Source organism: Myodes glareolus, chromosome 9, assembly GCF_982192425.1.
Source record: "Myodes glareolus chromosome 9, mMyoGla1.1, whole genome shotgun sequence".
NCBI classification, from domain to species: Eukaryota; Metazoa; Chordata; class Mammalia; order Rodentia; family Cricetidae; genus Myodes; species Myodes glareolus.
In genome coordinates, this window is record NC_142034.1 from 17,205,973 (window position 1) to 17,226,106 (window position 20,134).

At 46.4% G+C, this 20,134-nt stretch overlaps 1 protein-coding gene and 1 long non-coding RNA gene across 8 annotated transcripts in view; one reads left to right on the forward strand and one right to left on the reverse strand.

Annotated features, from left to right (window-relative positions):
* The window catches only part of Marchf10 (membrane associated ring-CH-type finger 10), a 94,882-nt gene that overhangs the window by 25,101 nt on the left and 49,647 nt on the right, over window positions 1-20,134 (forward strand). The window lies entirely within an intron of this gene.
* On the reverse strand, window positions 9,233-10,397 carry LOC146893323 (uncharacterized). The gene is made up of 2 exons (XR_015003442.2): window positions 10,097-10,397; window positions 9,233-9,585 (listed from the first exon to the last, which is right to left on the reverse strand). It is a non-coding gene; the product is annotated as an uncharacterized LOC146893323 (long non-coding RNA).

Here is a 20,134-nt window from a genome sequence, read left to right on the forward strand (position 1 = left end):
CAAAAGCAGAGGAAGATGATGATGAGACATGAATGCACAGTGTGTGTGGTTGCATGTCTGCCCTACTGCGTCCAATGCTTGAGCCTGGTACAAAGAAAAAAAGAAAGGAAGGGAGAGAGAGAGAGAGAGAGGAAAGGAAGAGGAAGGAAGGAAGACGGAAAGAAAGGAAGAAAGGGAGGGAGGGAGGAAGGAAGGAAGGAAGGAAGGAAGGAAGGAAGGAAGGAAGGAAGGAAGGAAGGAAGGAAGAAGGAAAAAACCCAAGGTCCCTTAGGAGACCCAAAACAGATGCAAGAAAAATTTTAAGCCTCGGGACTATGCGTTAGTTTGGATAGACCCCTCCCAAGTTTGAGCTTCCCCAGATTGCTACAGTAGTCCGGTTGTTGATTCCTTGACCTGCCCCACAGTATCTCCGATCCCTGAGGGAATGCATGACTTATCAAATAAACCTCCTTTTAAGGGTGCACAATACCAGGGGGTGCTGGACCTCTTCTCCCAGAGACTCTAAGAAAAAAGAAGAAAGTTGGCATCTCCCAAAGGAGAACCAGGTCAGACTGATCCAATTTCCAGAGCGTATTAAATGTCACACCAGGCAAAAACATCCTTGGTCAACCAGAAAAGGGCTGGAAAAAGATAAACCAGAGTGATACTGTAAACCAGACAGCCCCTCCCAGGGTGGGGGGGAGGTGCACCCCATCATTTTCTTCCCAGAGATTGCTGGGACCTAGGACTCTGGGTAACATTTTGCATCTGATTTGTGAAGGCAGGTCTGTCCTCTGATTGGGTGGCTAGTCAATTGCTGAATTCATGGAAATTTCCCCGGCGTTCTGTCATTCTTTGAAGCACGCCACGACCAAATTTTGACACTTGTGTTGCAATTTTCATCACTTGTTCATTTCTTAACCCCGACTCCAATTGTCACAATTCTGATGAGCTTGGAACAAACCATCAAGTATTAGCTCCAGTGTCAAAGCTATCATTTCCAGACACCTGCCTCAAGGTGGGCAGATCTCCTCCAAACACACAGTTAACCCAGTTACTACTCCTCGGCACACTTTCTCTGTAGCCAGAGGCTTTCCTAGGGCTGCAGAGGTTGTGTTCAAGTCCAGAATGCAGCCCTCTCTGTCGAGCCCATTACTGAGATGTTCTTTAGTATGGTACATCTCAGTCTGTGACCTGCCATCATAGAAAACATAACCGAAGACCACTCTGACCCTTGTCGCCTTGTGAGTTTAGACAAAGTGTTTCAGTTTTCCAAGGGGACACTTACTAAGTTATGCTTATTTTGCAAGATCATCGTGAGGATGAGGGAATTTAAGTGATATGCTAGCATTAAATTGTGTCTATAAACGGCCTGGTTAGTCAATTCTACCACAAGCAATGCCCCAACAGGTATCAGTGAAGAAACAGGTTCTGTGGCTTCTTGGTCACATTTTTGAAAGCCAACCTAATGTAGCCACTCATCATAAACCATCTAGAGACTTGGAGAACAGCGTGGTAAACTTTCATCTGGTTAGAATTTGCCAGGGAAATAGACAGTAGTTCTACATATTCAATTAGAAGTTGGATAATTAGCCTGGTGGTGATGGCGCATCACCACCCAGCACTTTAATCCCAGCACTCCGGAGGCAGAGGCAGGTGGATCTCTGTAAGTTCGAGACCAGCCTGGTCTACAGAGCTAGTTCCAGGTCAGCTAGGGCTGTTTTTACACAGAGAAACCCTGTCTTGAAAAACAAAAAACAAAACAAAACAAAAAAGCTGAATAATTATAAAGCAGTATCCATGGAAGAAGACAGTTGCATTTCTCTTCCCTAGCCCATCACCACCACTGGGATTCATAGGGGCTCTGTCTTAGGGTTTCTATTGTTGTGAAGAGACGCCATGACCACAGCAACTCTCATAAAGGAAAACACTTAATGGGGTGGCTCACAGTTCAGAGATTTAGTCCATTATCATCACGGTGGGACATGGCGGTGTGCAGGCAGATATGGTGGCTGAGAGCCCTGCATCTTGTGCAGGCAACAGGAAGTGACCTGAGACACTGAGTGATACCTTGAGGATAGGAGACTTCAAAGCCCACCCTCACAATGGCACACTTCCTCCACCAAAGCCACACATACTTCAACAAGGCCATTTCTCCCAATAGTGTCGTTCTCTATGAGTTTATGGGGCCAATTACATTAAAACTGCCACCAACACCAAGATATTTTATCCTCTCTAAACATAACAGCGAATAGACATGACCTAATTTCCCCATAAAAGATGAGAGAAGTAATTGATTAGCCTAGGATGAGGGGAGGGGGCAGAGCAGGGGGAGGCAGCAAGCTATATGAAGAGATTCAACATGAGCCTTCCTCATCTTCTGGATCCTGGATCCTTGCTGGAATGGTCATTGTTCCAAAGGTACTAACCTCTGGAACTGAAGACAAGCAGTCTCTGTGTATACTACACTAAGAAGGAAGATGGAGAGACTGGACAGAGGGCTCCGTGGTTAAGTGTTGTTCCAGAGGACCAGAGTTCTGATCCCAGTACCTACATTGGGTAGCTCACAACCACCTGTAATTCTAACTCCCGGTTCTGTGGGTGCCTGTATGTTTATGGTATACACACACACACATGCATACACACATTCATCCACACACACGTGCACGCATACATACATACATACACACACACACACACACACATAAAAATAAATGAAAAAATAAGAAAGAAAGATAAGATTCAGCTCAGCTTTTGAAGAGCATCCTTGGCTTCGCTGATAGTAATGGGGTTGTCATGCTTCAACTCTCGGCAGCTGAGCAACTAAATGTTTAGATTTCAGGTCACAAAGACCCAAAATTATACTGGGAAACGGTGTCGGCAGTTTACCTGATATCAAGAAGCAGCTGGTCGTGGCCCGGGCCTGCTCACTGTGATGTTTGTTTCAGTGAGGTCACCCAAACCTCCCAGCAAGCAAAGTGAGCCTCGGAAAGAAGGCTGTTACCCAACATAAACACTGTAATCGTTTTGTCCATGAGAATTCACACAGACTCAGGAGTTTCAAAAACAAAGCCTCCTCAAGTAACCTGCAGTGTCTTAAACAAAACAAAACAGAAAAAGACCTGTATTGAGGCTGGCTCGGTGCCAGCTGGGCAAGCATTCAGATCAGTGCTCGGACCTCAAGCACCCAAGTAAAAGTCAGGCATGATGGCACAGGTCTGTGGGGGAGGGTGGCTCTCCACCGCTCCCTAGCCAGCCAGTCTAGCTAATCGGTGACTGAGAGACCCTGTCTCCATACATAAGGTGGATGGGCCCTGGCATGATGGCACACACCTTCAATCCCTGCACTTAGGAAACAGAGGCAGGTGGATCTCTGTGAGTTCCATGCCAGCCTGGTCTATATAAGTGGTTCCAGCCCATCTAGGGCTAGACAGTGAGACATTATATTGAAACAAATAAATAATATGGAAAACCAATCGAATATGATACCTAATGTGGACCTCTGGTGTGCATGCATGCATGTACACACTCACACAACACACACACACACACACACACACACACACACACACACACACACACACACACACACCAGTGTCCCATCCCTAAATGAGGGTAGCAAAGATCCAAAACTATGCTAAGCACTACGGCAGTGGTACACACACACATAATCTCAGCACTAAGAGTTCAAGGTCATTCTCAACCACTTAGTGAGTTCAAGGCCAGTCTAGGCTACCTGAGACACTAACTGAAAAAAAAAAGAAGTAGAGTCAGAAAGATAGCTCAGTAGGCAAAGGCATTTCCTGTACAAACCTGGCAACCTAATTTCAATCCCTGGCATCTTACATACATTAGGGTGAAAGGAGAGAACAGAATCCACAATTGTCCCCGACTTTCACAGTTTGGGGACAGCATGCACATCATGCATACACAATAATAGATAAAAATTTACCTTTAATTTATATGTATGAGGCCCTCCATGTATGCATGTCCACTACATGTGTATGTGATGCCAAAGGAACCCAGAGAACAACACCAGTCCCATGGATCTAGAATTACAAATGGTTGTGAGCTGCCATGTGAGTGCTGGGAACCAAACCTGGGTCCTCTGAAAGAGATTGCTCAGTGGTTAAGAGGACCATCTCTCCAGCCTATATATATACTTTAATATATATATATATGTGTGTGTAATTAAAAAAATAATATTTCAAATTCACTTCCCCGTGCTTAGCAGCCATGCAGCAAATGGCAGGCGCAGAGGATCACAGAGATAAATCACATTTCCATCGTGACAGAGGTGGGCAGAAACAGCTATTCCAGATGTTCAAATCCAGACAAAACAAGACTCCATGGGAGCTCTGTCTCACAGAAGCTGGGCCTGCATAATCCACACTATGGAAGGGGCAGCCCAGGGAAGGCTGGCAGGGATTTTTTTGCAGTATGTGTGTGTGAGGGGCATGGGGGCGGGGTGTGGTATGTGTACTGTGGTGTGTGTGTGTGTCCGTCCCAGGTACATGGCATATCTCCTCCCCTCACCTGCTTGCTTATTCATCCTACCCTTCCCGTGAAACTCCCGTCTCCTCTTTCAGAGGGTTCTTGGGTGGCTGTTCTCTCATTAACCTGTTAACGTCAGCCTACTGACACCCTGAGCGGAGTCGTGGGAGCAGCCACAGCTTGGGATGTGACATCTGTGTTCCCTGAGTTACACTTGTAATTTTCTCCGAGTTCTGCTTGTCCACGGTGGGGTTCCTTGAGGGCCAGGAAGCAGACTGGACTGCCGATGAGACAGGTCACACGCACACGCACATACACGCATGGGGCTTTTAACTGCCCAAGGGCCCCACCCTAGGAGGCTGAGTCATCCCTAACACCTGGTATGGTGTTTGTCTCAGCTGCCCTTTTAACTCACAGATCCTGCACCCTGGAAATGTACCTGGGCGACCAGTGGCTCCGCACTCAGCTTCTGCAGCCGACCTCTGCCTTCCCCAAAGGGTGTGCCATGGAGACCGAGTGTGCACCCCACAGTCTGACAAGCATAGATCTGTGGGGATTTTCCTCTGAGCTTGTTTTGTCTTGGCTGTGGATTTGTTCACCAGAGTGCCCTCGAGCCTCCTCCCCCAACCCTAGTTCATGTGGCTGAATGCATCATCTCCCCTCAAGCTGGTTCCTCTTCCTGTGTTTTTCTAGAATCCTGGAAGCTGTGATACACTCCTCCTCCTCCTCCTCGTCTCGTCCCTCCTCCCCACACTTCACAGCAGACACCAAAGTCTTGGCTCTTCCCAAAACTCCGCCCACGAATTTTCCCTTGCTGGACACTATCTTTCTTTCTGTCTGGATTATTGTAGTAATGAATTCCCTGGCCATCTTGACTTTACCTAACCCTTCCCAGTCAGTCAAATGGCTACCATAAGAGTAACCACTATGGAAGCAAATTGGATAACAATTACTTATTTTTATTTTTATAAAGCTAGATCTCTATCTGTCTATCTATCTATCTATCTATCTAGATATCTAGATATATATCTATCGTGTATACAGTGTTCTGCCTGACCAGACCTTGTTAGAGATGGTTGTAAGCCACCATGTAGTTGCTGGGAATTGAACTCAGGACCTCTGGAAGAGCAGCCAGTCCTCTTAACCTCTGAGCCATCTCTCCAGCTTGACAACTGTTTATTTAAAATCTCTCTGTCTTTCCCCACTGTCTTTGGGGTCTTCTAGGAAGAGCTTATATTCTTGAAAAACCATAGAGACATCTCTGCATCAGCTCTCTGGGGCATCTAGACTGGGGAAAGTTCCATAGGTTCTCCTGGAGGTCTAGGGATGGCTTACTCTTGTGAATTCTCAGAGCACCCTCTGGGTTCTGGCTCACCATGCAACTGAGACCCCTTGACGGGTGGGGGTGGGGGGGAGGGAAGGGACAGAAAACCCTTTGAAGACCATCATAAAACACAAATATTTATGTTACAATTCACAACAGTAGCAAAATTATAGTTATGAGGTAGCAATGAAAATAAATTTTCTGATTGGGGATCACCATAACATGAGGAACTGTATTAAAGGGTCACAGCATCAGGAAGGTTGAGAAGCACTGAGCTAGATAGAGAAAGAGAAAACACTGTTTATCGATGAGTTTCCAGGGGGCCATCATGCATTCAGTTGAAGCATAGGGCTCATTTGATGGCTGATGTGTTAGAAATAACCGTACAGCTGTAAGGGCTAGAATATGGACCCTCAGTTTATATTGGACAGCAGGATGCCTTGTGAACTGGTTTGAAATTAGTCACAGAAGGGTGTAGCTACCAGTCTTCCATTCTTTTCCTGACATACCACTTGCAAAGGATCAGGTATCTTTATCACAACACAAAATGTGGGTATGTTCCCTTTGCCACAGGTAGACTAGCAACCAAACACAAGAACAGCAGGTGGTCGACTTTAGAGGATGGAGGAACCTCAGAACAGCCCCCAAGCGACTCCTCAGGGTTTACCTGGACATTGCAGCCAAGGCTACCTCTTATGGCTGCGGTTATCTGGTCCTTTCCAGAAACCCACCAGGCTGAACTGGATGGTCCTTCGGTGCTTAACTTAGAGACTTGTCCCATTCTGCAAACCTGAGGGCCGAAGGTCCCTTGCAGCAGCCGTGTGGAAGTGAGTCGGCAATAGCTGCTTGGCCAGGAAAGCCAGCAGGGCACCGTTCATCCCCCACTTGTGCGTTCCGTTGGAGTTCCACCAGGTGATTTAAAAATAGGGCATGACATTAAAATGGGGCGACTGTCGGGATAAATTGGGATGCTCTCACAAAGCTGCCTCTCTCAGAAGATAAGCAAGTCAGCCTCGTCCTTCCAGGAGGCCAGCTTAATACCACACTTGTAGTCATCGCTGCTCAGGGAAATTGGTGGTGCCCAAAACGGGTGGCCTCTGACCCAAATAGTTTCTCTGTGTTAATTGGACATAGCAGCTCAGGAACTGCAGAGGAGATTATAATAAAATGTCCTTCTTTCCCCATTTGTAATACTGTGTATCTCACTGTACTTCGTTTTAGGAAAATTACCTGCTTTTTAAAAATGATTCCAATTAATTCCTAAAGCAACAACAACAACAAAAGCTTGTTAGAAACCAATTAAAATTAAGATATCAAAATCTTAAATTTTTTTCAGTTGCCAGAGACTAGTATTCAGATGGTGCCCGCATTAAATAGATTTTATAACACAGCACTTCACCCTAAAATAGCCTTTCATTTTGTTTTCATAATGCTTCATTCATTAAAAAAATAAAATGCAATTATTTATCAATTAAAAATAAAACAAATTTAAATTTTAAAATAATAAACACAAACGCAGACATTATAAATCCCTTCTGTGCAGCACCATGTGTTAGGTTCTAGGAATGCAGGGCAATGAATAAGGCCTGTTCCTCAAGTCGCCCACAGAGTGGTGAAGCTGAGACCTTGTACAAAATCCTGCAGTTCAAGATAGCATCCGTCTGGAAAACAAAGTCAAGGGGAGTTGGCTGTGGTAGTCCACACCTGCAATCTAGGTGCTCAGCAGAGGAGGCGAGGATCGTGAGTTTAAGGTCAACCAAAGCTACTCGTGATGGGCCCCTAAAGGATCAAATGAATGAAACAAAAATCAGGGCGAAGCTTCACGGAGAATGAGAATTTTAGACTTCGTCAGGTCCTGCCGTGAGGAGTTGGGGGCAGAAGTGATGAGCTTGCTGTCAGGTTCCAGGAAATGGACTTAAGTTCCTTCCCAAGAGCTTCCTTCCCCATCTTAGTGTGGGGAAGATGGCCTCTACCTGACATGGCTCCTGCTGGACTGTCCTACAGGGGGCGCTGTCTGTATCCCTTCAACACCACCCTCTCAGGACCAAGAAGAAGGGGGGGGGAGTTCTCTCCCTGCTGCTGCTCCCAGAGCTTGGCCCCACCTTCTTCTCCCCTTACCATCTATCCCTATAGGTCTCCTGTTCACACCCCTTTATTCAGTGTGGCTCTGGCAGGCTGTTCACTCTAACTTCCCCCTCCTGATCTCCAAACACATTAACTAATGACTTCTGCGTCCACTTAGACAAACCAACCACACCCTGGCTTCCCAGTTCCTAGTGCATCTCCAGTGTTCCTCCTTTCCACTTACACACACACACACACACACACACACACACACACACACACACACACACCACCCATCCCCAGGGCACAGCCTGCATCTTCTTGTCACCCCAAAGGATTACATTCATCAAGTCATAAACGGCTGCTGCTCTATAGGCCTCTCCGAGTTCTGCCCGTGGTCTCTCTGGGGCCCAGATCTGATACAGATCACCTCTCCCCCAACTGACGCTCCCTTCCTCAGCAGCCCAGATTCTTTGTAAATTGTAAGATTCTTTGTAAGTCTTTTTGTCTTTCTCACACCTGCCATGTAATCCTGTCCATTCATTGTCTGTGAGCCACATCCAGGCCGCTAATTACTGCTAAAGGAAATGTCGCCCTGCTTTGCATGGGCTCACAGCCAGCAACCTCCAGGCTTTTCCCAAAACTGCCCAGTTTCCTGTTCACCTCTTTTACCTTTAACCCTCCGCCCCCGCCCAGTTTTCATCCCACCCTCTCTACCTCACACCTTATTCCCACCTATTTCCGACATTCCCACCTGGGCTTAGGCGCCCCCTCCCTTCCCGGCACCCTCAGTATGCCCCTTCCCTGCTTGCATCAGCCGGCTCTGCAAGAGGGCTTTTCCATCAGCGTTTAATCATGATCTAAAAAGAGACCTGCCTCCCCTACCCTGTGCTCCCCTCTGCTCAGTTCCTCTCCTTCACACCCCAAGTTCCCAAGAGAATTATTTACACTGCCTGACTCCGTTTCCCCACCTCCTCCTCACTCCTCAGCCCACTCCAATCTGCTCTGCACACACACCGTTCCCCGGAAATGCTCTCTGTCAAGTGACTTCCACATCTCTCCGTGGACCAGATCCCTGTCTCCCTTTCCAGTGGCAGCTTTGTGAGGTGCTGGCCACATTGCCACACTTCCTCCCAGGCATCTACAAAGCCACCTTCCCTTGGCTTCTCCCCATCTCTGGAGACCTTGCTCTTTCTCATCCTCCTCCATCTTCTTCCTGAATCCTGGGATTCCCTGAGGTGGGATTCTCACTCTCTACCTGGGCCTTGTTCGCAGCTTGTGTTTGTACTGTAAACCTCTTGGACCACAGGGTGAACTCTGTAGATCCCCTCTCTTAGAATTGCTTTCGCATGCATAAAACAAGACACGGGCTTTCAAAGGAAACCACTTTTATCGAAGCAGTCATCAAAATATTTTTAGAAAGTTGTGATTCAGTGATGTATGTGCTTCCTTATTGACAAGTTAAATAGCCAGCCATGGGCATGCAGGGTATTTTAAGACATCTGCAGTGAGCTCACTGAGAAGTGAAAGTAGCTGTGAGTTTTGCTGGCGAGAAAAGCCGAGGGTCCTGCTGATACTACTGTGGCTGGTGCCTGCAGCCCTAGCTCAACACAGCTTGCGTTTCAGGTGGAGATGAGTGGACTTTTATTGTGAAGATGTCACTTGTCCTTATCCAAGTTTGTGCCTCGCCAAGGCTTGTTCTCTCCGTGCTGTCTCAGGAACATCTAAACGGTCAAAGTTGAGGGGTGAACCGCCGGTGACTCCCAAATCTACGCGTCTAGCTCTAATCCCACTTTTGATCCCCAGATTTAATAGTCTTAACGTTTTCTCGTTCCCTCGACTTGGTTACACCTTGTGCTAATCACGGGCCCCAGGCTAGCACCCCCAGCTTGGCCTGTATTCTTCCCTCAGTGCCGTATCATCAGAATTTGTCAGCGTCTCCACCTCCCTTGCCCTATGTTCACTCACATCAGTCCCACACATCTTACTGCCCTGGTATGATTTTGTTGTTGATGGAGAGGGTTTGGTTCCTGTAGCCCAAACTGTCCTCAGCTCCTTAGCCTGCTGCCTCAGCCTCCTGAGTACTGGAATTGTAGATGTGTACCATTGCACCCTGGACCCGATAATGTTTTGATCCATCTCTATAGCTGCCTCCGTGACAAAGTTATGTCAGTGGTCCCCTCTCCTAGCCCCTTCTCCTCCCCTTGCACCTGCCCCCAATCCCGTTTTCCATACCTTAATAGGGTAGAGTGTTGTTGACAGGCGAAATAATCTATATGTCTGCTGGAGCCGCTTCTGTGGCTTTTAAAATGGGGACCAAACTTGCTCCCGAAGCTGACACAGCCCTGTGGAACCTGGAGCTGTTTGTTGCTCTGGCCCCAGCCCACGCCGACCTCATGCCCTCCGCCTTTGCCACACGGTCCACCAGTCCTTCAACCGAAGCTGACCGCTCTTCCCCCGGCTACAGCAGAGCCCTTCGACATGATTTCTGAGGATGGAGCTCAGGTTCCTTACGTTTGCAAGGTAAACACCCCTGAATCACTCCCCTAGGGCAGCAGGTCTCAGCCTTGCTAATGCTGTGACCCTTTAATACAGTTCCTCATGCTGTGGTGACCTCAATCATAAAAGCATTTTCGTTGCTACTTTGTAACTGTGATTCTGCTACTGTTATGAATCATGATGTAAATATCTGATATACAATCCCCAAAGAGGCCACCACCCACAGGTTGAGAATCGCCGCTCTAAGCCCTTAATAATGGTTTGATCAAGGAATCTACTTCTTTTTTTGTTAAGATTTTTTTGTTTTGTTTTTGTATTGTTTTGTTTTGTTTTTCAAGACAAGAGTTTCTCTGTGTAGTCCTAGCTGTCCTGGAACTTGCTCTGTAGACCAGGCTGGCCTTGAACTCACAGAGATCCGCCTGCCTCTGCCTCCTGAGTGCTGGGATTAAAGGCGTGTGCCACCACAGCCATCTATAAATTCAGTTTCATGGGATCCGACACCCTCTTTGGCTGGCAGCGCTAGATTGCCAAAATACAGCTTTTCTCCCTTACGCTGCCTTTGTCATGGTGTCTTACTACAGCAGCAGGATGGGCAGTAAGACACCTACCTACTATGGCAGTCCCAACCTGTGGAGACCCCTTCGGGGAATCGAATGACCTTGCACAGGGGTCGCCTAGGACCATCAGAAAACACAGAAGCTTACATTTTTATATTCATAACAGTAGCAAAATTACAGTTATGAGATAGCAACAAAAAATTATTTTGTGACTGGAGGTCCCCACAGCATGAGGAACTCTTTGAAAGGGTCAAAGTAGTAGGAAGGCTGAGAACCACTGGCCTACTGCCATCCATCCGTTGGCTGGTCCATCTGGCAGGTTGGCGTGCTCTCGTTCGCTCCGAGGTCAGAAAACTGCACACCTAAACACTTGAACATGTCTCTAGAACTGGTTGCTTGGGTTTTGTATTTACTTAGGATTTTTTTGTTGATTTGTTTTTAGTTTTATAGAGATTAAAGTGAATTACACACTTTTTAGAGTAAGATTTGGTGAGCCCTGACTGATTCATAGATCTGTGTCACCCAGACCCCCAGTGAGTGTCTGCCACCCAGTGAGATTCCCTTGGGCTCCTTTCAAGGCAGTCCCTTCCCCGGGGGAGGAGGGCGCTACCGTCTCTGTTGTCCTTCAGAGAGATCATAGCTTGTTCCTGATAGACACTGGAATTTTTCCCGGTAAGCCTCAGCCTCATGGCAATACACAGATTAATAGAAATGGGTTAAATTAAGATGTAAGAGTTAGCAAATAAGAAGTTAGAGCTAATGGGCCAAGCAATGATTTAAATAATATAGTTTCTGTGTGGTTATTTTGGTTCTGGGCAGCCAGAACAAACAAACCACCCTCTTGCAACATGTTCCATCTTCGAAATCTGTGTTTGGAGTTGTTTTGTCTTTGAAGTTTTTGAGAAAGGGTCTTACTATGTAACTCTCAATCCTTCTGTCTCAGCCCTCTTAATACTTGGATTACAAGTGTGTGCTATCACAACCAATAAACAGCTGTTTTCTCTGAATTCCATCTTTTTGGTCACCTTGGATTCTGTTTTGAAATAGGTGGACTGTCGACCTGCTCACTGAGGTGGTTCAGCGGCCAGAGGCACTTGTGCAAGTTTGGTCCTTAACATCCACAGGGTGAAAGGGCAGAAACCAGCCCAACAAGGTTTCCCCTGACATGCCCCACCCCAAGTCACAGACACACACAATAAACAAATGAAACGTAAAATAAAAACTAAAAAGGCAATGGGGCAAGTACATATTTGAAATAAATTAGATAAATGAGCCTGTGAGTAAATTGGTAAAATCACATAAAAGTTGCAGATTAAAATTAAAAGCTGATCCAAAATGAAAACATTTTGTTATTTTTAAAGATCATGGTTATAAAAGTTACACGGAAAGTCCAGTTTTCTTAGACATCTTTAAATATAAACTGCTGCCGTGTCTCTCCAGGATGATTCAGGAACAAAAAGAATGTTAAATCTTTGTGCTGCTTTTAATCTAGAGAGATGAATTCCCACTTTCGGGAGCTTAAGGACTTAACTGAGAAGCTCACATGTTCATCACAGCACCATTTCTCTTAGAAAAAGTTGGAAGCACTCGTGGCGGCCAACGCAAGAATTATGACATTCGTCCATGGAGCAATAGATTCTGCAGACAAAGAACCTAGGAGAATCCATAAAGTTGTATCTCACAGATTTATTCTTAGAGTCAGATTTGTATCGTAATCTTGGAAATATTTCATGTTTATTGTAGGGTGAAACAAGTAAATCAAAATAGTAATATAATTAAAGAGCGAAGATTTTAAATAGGCAAGGTAAAAGTATAAAAGAAACTGATTGTGTTGCTATTGCTTTGAATTCATGATTTTTATTTCAAAGAAAGGGCTTGTAAGCAATATCCCTTCAGCAGCAAGGGATGACATGTGGTCCTCTTCATCCCCACCCCCTTTTCTTTTCTCCTCTTCTCTTTTCTTTCATTCTTTGCCTCTTTTGACACAGTCTCATTCCATTGCCGAGGCTAGTTTTGAACCTTTGATCCTCTGCCTCAGCCTCCCAAGTATGAGAGCATCTGTCACTTTCTGATAACTTTCTCAAGCCAGGTGCTGCGGGGGAGACCTGTGACTACAGCACTTGGGAGGTGGAGGCAAGATTAAGAGTTGTAGCAGCCAGGACTCCATGAAACCCTGTCTCAAAAACACCAAAAACTTAAATAGAAATCTCAGACAAAAGAATTCATGTTTCTTGAGAAGCAGCAAAGGCAGGTAAGGTCTGTTCAGTCTCAACCCCGAGACAACGGCCTGAGATGCCAACTAACATATCAAAGTGAACTCTGGCCACCAGGTTCTCCCAGAATCCCTCAGCCCCTACCTGCCAGAGAGTCCTCCAGTAACTGGCATACCTCTCCCCTACCCTAAACTCTCCAGCCCCTGAACTCTCTGGAGACTCCTCTGGAGCCTGTATAATGCAGCTATTTTGACTACACCAGTCTCTTGGCCTAGGCCTCCCTTCTGGGCCAGCAGCTCCTCTCCTGCTCAGCCTCCCCCTCTCCTCTTGGGGCCCAGCTCAGTGTAGTAAGAAGGAAGCCGCTTGTTGGTTCCTGGCTGCTCAGCCCCAAAATAACCACACAGATACTGTATTAATTAAATCACTGCTTGGCCTATTAGCTCTAGCTTCTTATTGGCTAACTCTTACATCTTAATTTAACCCATTTCTATGAATCTGTGTATTGCCACATGGTAGTGGCTTACCCTAGAATTTTCGGCAGGTCTGACTCCAGCGGGGCTCCATGGCGTCTCTCTGACTCCACCTCCTTTCTCTCAGCATTCCATTTAGTTTTCCCAGCCTAGCTCTGTTCCCCTATAGCTCTCCTATCGGCCCAAAGCATACAGAGGAGAAGCCCACACGAAGCTCAGTCTGGACAGGTTGACTCTGGACTCTCCCGGATGTCTGTCTCTGTCCCTTTCTGTATTCTCCATACCTACAGTAAACCTCCTCTGAGGCCATACCTCAGAGCATTTAGGTCCTTCCTTTCCTTTCTTTCTTCCTTCAAGGTCCAAGGCAGACTGGAATGTTTTCCTGTACTAGAAAGCAATGGAATATGTCAAAGACTAAAACACAGCTTCAGTGGATTTTCACCATTTTCAATTTTATTATTTTATTTTGTGGTTGGGGGTGTGCCAAAGCACCCATGAGGAGGTCAGAGGACACTTTGGTTCTTGCTTCCACCATGTGGGTGTCAGGGAGTGAACTCTGGTCATCAGAGCCCAAGAGTCACCTGCTGGGCTCACTTTCCATTTTAGACACAAATTTAAGTATCAGAATTTCGATAGAATTGATTGTGACATAAAGATCACATTGTAAGTAAGCAAATAGACATGAGGAAAAGAAGGCTGTGTGCACATGCACATGTGTGTTCATGGATGTGGAGCCCAAAGGTCATAGCAGCTGTCTTCCTTGCTTCTCTACCCTATCTTTTGAGTCTTTCTCTGAACCTGGAGTTCAAAGATTGTCTAGACTGAATGGCCAGCTCACCCCAGGGATCCCCTATCTCCAGCTCCCCAGCATGGGCCTTGCCTTGCTTTTTAATGGGGTGCAGGAGATCTGAACTCAGGTCCTCATGCTTGTTTAACACACACTTTTTTTCTTTCTTTTTTTTTTTTTTATTTGGTTTTCAACACAGGGTTTCTTAGTAGCTATGGAGCCTGTCCTGGAACTAGCTCTTGTAGACCAAGCTGGCTTTGAACTCACAGAGATCTGCCTGCCTCTGCCTCCCAAGCGCTAGGATTAAAGGCGTGCGCCACCACCGACCCACATAACACACACTTTATTAACTAAACTGTCTCCTCAGCACCCAGAGAGTGCCTTGTCTGTGGGTGTGTCTGGGTGTGTCGGGTGTGTGGGGGTGTGTCTGGAGGTGTGGGGGTGTGTGGGTGTGTGGGGTGTGTCTGGGGTTGTGAGGGTGGGGGTGTGGGTGTCTGGAGGTATGGGGGTGGGTTGTGTCTGGGGGAGTGGATGTCTGGAGGTGTGGGTGTCTGGGTGTTTCTGGGTGTGTGGGTGTGTCTAGGTGGATGGGTATTTAGGTGTGTGGGAGCCATGTGTCTGTTGGGGGCTTAGGGGTGACTGTGTCTGGAGGCCAAAAATCAGTGCCCAGTGTCTTCATCGGTTACCCACCATTATGTTTAGAGTCACTGTCTCTCACTGTTCCTGGAATCACGGATGGCCTAGGCTGCTTAGCCCGCAAATTCTGGGGAGCTGATTGTCTTTGCACCCAGCCCCAGCTCTTGTGATGCACAATATACTATTACACATAGCTTTTTATGTGGGTGCTGGGATTTCAATTCATTTTGAATTTGAATTCAAGTCCTCATATTTGCATAGTAAACTCTTAGTTATCTGATCCCTTCCCCAGCCCCCAGAAAATACTTTTTAAAAAAAAAGGTAAGATAATTAATAATTGGTGAAGAAATGTAAACTTATAAAATCATTGTACAACCTTAACATACGTATAAATTTAGGCAAAGCACATCAAAAGGGGCCAAAATCGTGGAAGAGATGTAGTTGAGGAACAGGCTCGGCTATTCAACAAGTGTCAAAGAATCTTTCCGCAGTCGACCACAAAGGCAGAAACATGGGCCTTTCCCTTGGAGAGTTCTGGTGGTCCAGCTCTTTCTGGGCATCAAGCAGGGCTGACTGTATGAGGATGTTGTAGCCATGTGAGCACTGGTCTGGCGTTACAGAGGTGGACATCACATCCCTTGTGAGTATTTATACTCCAAAGATGGAATTGTCTTTGGTTCTGAGGAAACAACCAGAAGATACCGTGTGAGGCAGCTGGCTCTATCTCCTCAAAATGGTATAAAGTCTGAAAAAGCAAAAAAGGTCCGAGAATCCTCTATGCTAAGAAACTAAAGGGACATAACTCGCCATGCAAGCCCACCAGTCCCAACAAGTAGCTGAAAAAACAGCGTGGGCACTTGTAGGTTTGAATATGTTCTTTATATCTGATTAATATTATGGAACTATTAGTATTATTTTTTCTTTTAGGCTAGAGTAGTAGTATTGTGGCTTAGTGGAAATGCGTTTTAGCAGGAAGTGCACTCTGAAGTGTTCGTGGGTAAAGTGCCTTGAAGTCTGGCCAATTTGAAACTATTCAGAAACAGAATATTGAATGCTAAGGAGATGGCTTAGTGGGCAAAAGCACTTGCATAAATGACTGGAAAATCTGAGTTCTGTTTCTGGAACCAACCATGAAAGGAGCAAAGCAGCACAAAGTTCTCTCTGGCCTCCACGTCCACGCTGTGGCACACACACCGCCAACCACCTCACGATGGTGGTGATGGGAAGAATAGCGAGAGAAACTCAGCAACTTGACACAGAGATAACAGCTCTTAAGGCAGATGTGGTGGCGCATGCCTTTAATCCCAGCACTCAGCGGGCAGAGGCAGGTGGATCTCTGTGAGTTCGAGGACAACCTGATCTACAGAGTGAGTTCCAGAACAGCCAGAGCCATATAATGAGATCCTGTCTCAAAAGCAAATTTTAGAAAAGCTGTTATTTATATTGTACACATAGAATAAACTTCAGCATTGTTCTCTACTCAGAAATGGCCTGAAGTGGGGGACCACATTCTATCACAGTGACTCCCAAACCTCTGCTCTAAGAACTAGCTAGGGGTCAAGAGCTGGCTCAGTTGGCAAGGGCATTTACCACACATACCTGGTGACCTGAGTTTGATTCTCAGAGCCCACATAAAGGTTGAAGGAGAAAACCAATCCCCCAAAGTTGTCCTCTGACCTCTCTATGAACACTGTTGCATGTGGGCCCATACATATACATCTTGCACACACATCTCTCACACACACATATACACAAACACACACAAAAATAAAAATTTTAAAAGAAATATGGCCAGATGTGATAACACAGGCCTTTAATATCAGAACTCAGGAGGCAGAGTCAGGCAGATCTCTGTGAGTTCAAAGCCAGATCTTTCTGCACAGTCAATATCAGGACAGCCAGAACTACACAGTGAAATCCTGTCCCAAAGAAAGAAACAAGGAAGGAAAGGAGGAGTGGAGAGAGAGAGAAAAAAAATAAAAGAAAAGGAAGAAGAAACAAAGAGAGAGGAAAGAGAAGAAAGGAAGAAAAATAGATATGTATATATAGCATGTGTCAAAAATATCGTCAGTTGGCAATTTCAGTAGCTCTCCCTCTGGGCTTTCCCCTGAGTCTGTTCCACAGTGGAATGGATAATAATCTCAAAGCAAATCTTGAAGCTTCACTCACCTCCTCCTCCAACAGCCGACCGATAGTGGTCAAATGTCATAAAGACTTGACTCACTAAGGACATTGTTGCTCTCGCTTGGACCAGACCCTTGGACAGGATCCACCCAGCCTGGTGGCGTGACCATCCGAGGGCAGGCCGCAGGCAGGAAAGCCCTGTCCTCAGAGCCCAGGGCTAGGGACAGAGGCCATGATGGCCACGCATACAACAGCCCCAGCCGACTCCCCAAAGCACCTTGGAGCTGACACGCAGATCAGTGTCTCCTCACACTGATCTCATCTTAGCACCGCTGGCAGCTGTGTTTTTATGTGAGGGACAAATGAATTGAAGGGACAGTTTGAGTTGGATATGTGATACCCATGCCCGAAGAAATCTCCAAAAGACCATCAGTCCACATTCTTTACTGTTGTTCAATTTTCTAAAGACTTCACCTGACGGCCTCAAAGTGTCGTGAATGCGTGGTAAAGACTTGTTGGTCTTCAGCTCCTTTTCTCTGCACAAGAAAAAGGTTAGCCTGCCTTACACGGTAACAGCATCCGGCGTAGAACACGCTTTGTACTTACTTGTGTGCATCTGTTTACATCGCATCTCTGAATCTGTTGATACAAAGCGACCCTCCCTTCCCAGGCATGGCTTTTATGCATGAGGCACAATTTGATGTAGACCTTGGGGACAAGCACTCTGAAGACACTCATTTGTGCACACAGTTTCCTGGCCAACCTCCGTGTGTGTTGTCCCTGTTGACTGTCAAGGTTCATTGCCTTGACCGCGGCTTTTTATAATCTCCCGAGACTAAATTTATTCCCAACATAATAGAGCCCCAGCCGCTCTCTCTGGCACCAGCCTGTCAGTCCTCTGCCTCTTCCCTCCTCCCCGTAGAAAGCCCTGCCCCATCGCTGCTGTGTTAGAAGAGCCACTTAGCTCAGCACATGGCAAAATCTGGCCTGGTGCGCATCCATCAGCCTTCAGCCCCACGCTCCAGGGAGGGATGAGGGGGTGGACAAGTGAAAACCGATTTCCTGGGTCTTGGAAAGGAGCCACCAGGCAAGAGTTGGAAAATAAGGCTTTTTGGTCCCTGGCTACTTGGGTCTGCGCGTCTTCTGGGCTCCTCTGTTGTCAACTGTCATCCAGGATTTTTGTCCGGGAGTTTCGTCCCTCTTACATTCTGTGGGAGATGCCTTCCCATTCTTCGCCCGTCCTGTGTCTCCATCTTCCAAGACTCGAAGTCTTCAAAACATTGCCAAGTTAAGACCAGGGGTGTGGCTCAGTGGTAGAGCTACCTGACCAGTACACAGAGGCCCTGGGTTCAATTCCCAGCATGGTGAACAGAGGGAGGGAGGGAGGGAGGGAGGGGAGGGAGGGAGGAAGGGGAAGGAGAGAGGGAGGGAGGGAGGGAGGGAGGGAGGGAGGGGAGGGAGAGAGGGAGGGAGGGAGGGAGGCAGGGAGAAAGAGAAGGGAGAAGGGAGAGAAAGACTGAAAAACAGATAAGCTGTTATGTTACTAAGTTGTTCCCCATTGCCTGGTGCTAACCTTCCCTAATTAACCGAGTCCCGTTGAGAGCCTTTCTCTGGACCAGTGGTTCTCAACCTTCCTAATGCTGTGACCCTTTAATATAGTTCCTCATAGTTCCTCATATTGTGGTGACCCAACCCTAAAATTATTTTCATTGTGACATCATAACTGTAATTTTACTGCTGTTGTAAATCATAATGTAAATATCCGATGGGCAGGATAGCTAATGTGTGACCCCAAGGGGTCACGACTCATGGGTTTAGAACCACTGCTCTGGAGTTTAGAGTGTACTGGTGTGATCTTCTATGGTCTACTTTATTATGCATGATGTCAGAAGAGCAAATTGGGGAGTCCTTGGAAAACCTTAAATCCACAATTAATAATACTTCAGGAAAAAAGGTAATCTTGTCCATCAGTTTGCGTTAACACAGCTTCATTAGGACCCGTTTCAAGTCCATAGGGGTTGCATTTGTTTGTTTGCTTGTTGTTTAGCCTCTTCAGTGTTGGGCTTTGGCTTTGAAAGACAGAGCTGGTTTTCTGCTTCCCAAAGAATACAGCCGCTTCCATGGTCACGTGACATTTCAACTTCGGAGCATATGGAGAAGAAATGGAAACTGTAAATTTCAAGATTATAACAGGAAAAGACAGTTCTGAACTCCACTTGACATTAAAAAAAAATCATTAGGGTTGATTCGATGACTCTCCAGACACTGCTAAGTATTTGCCATTAGAGCTTTGCTAATCTGGAAAAAAACTTAGACCATATTTCCTTAAGATTAAAAAAACTTAGACCATATTTTCTTAAGATTGCATCAATCTCAGCTGGCTAGCATACGTGTGATAGGACTATCATACGTTCTATGGCTTGTGGAAGACACCAGAGTGCCGCATAAGACGACCCCCGCCCTCCCTCGCCCCGTTCACACGTCCCGGATTGGGAGGCATCTGTCCAATAGGATCGCTTGGGACGTTTGGCTTCGGTTTCACTGTGGTAACAAACGTCCAGCAGCTAGCTAATTTTGAAAGTGGCAGAAAGTGAGTGACGAAGCATGAGAGCTGACACAGGATGCCAGGACGAGAATGCAATGTCATCCTAAGTGGTGTAGGCATTGCATCTCATCTCATTGGTCATCAGGAAATACTGAATATAGGTGTTGTTGTTCACAGAGGAGGACGTCTGAAGAATGACAGAATAATAATAACCAACAAGTTACAGTAAACCTACCCCGCCTCGGTGGTTACTAACCGTAAGAACCAGACCCGTTGCCCAGAAGCCCCCGCGTTGGAGTTTTAAATGCCATACATTAGTGCCAGAATGAGTTCCTATAGACTCTCACACTCTCTCTGGAAGGATGATCCTTGCCCACGTGACGGCAAGGGGGTTTTCACAACAGGAGTTAAGTGAGAGTAGCTAAGGGTCTGAGGGGACAGA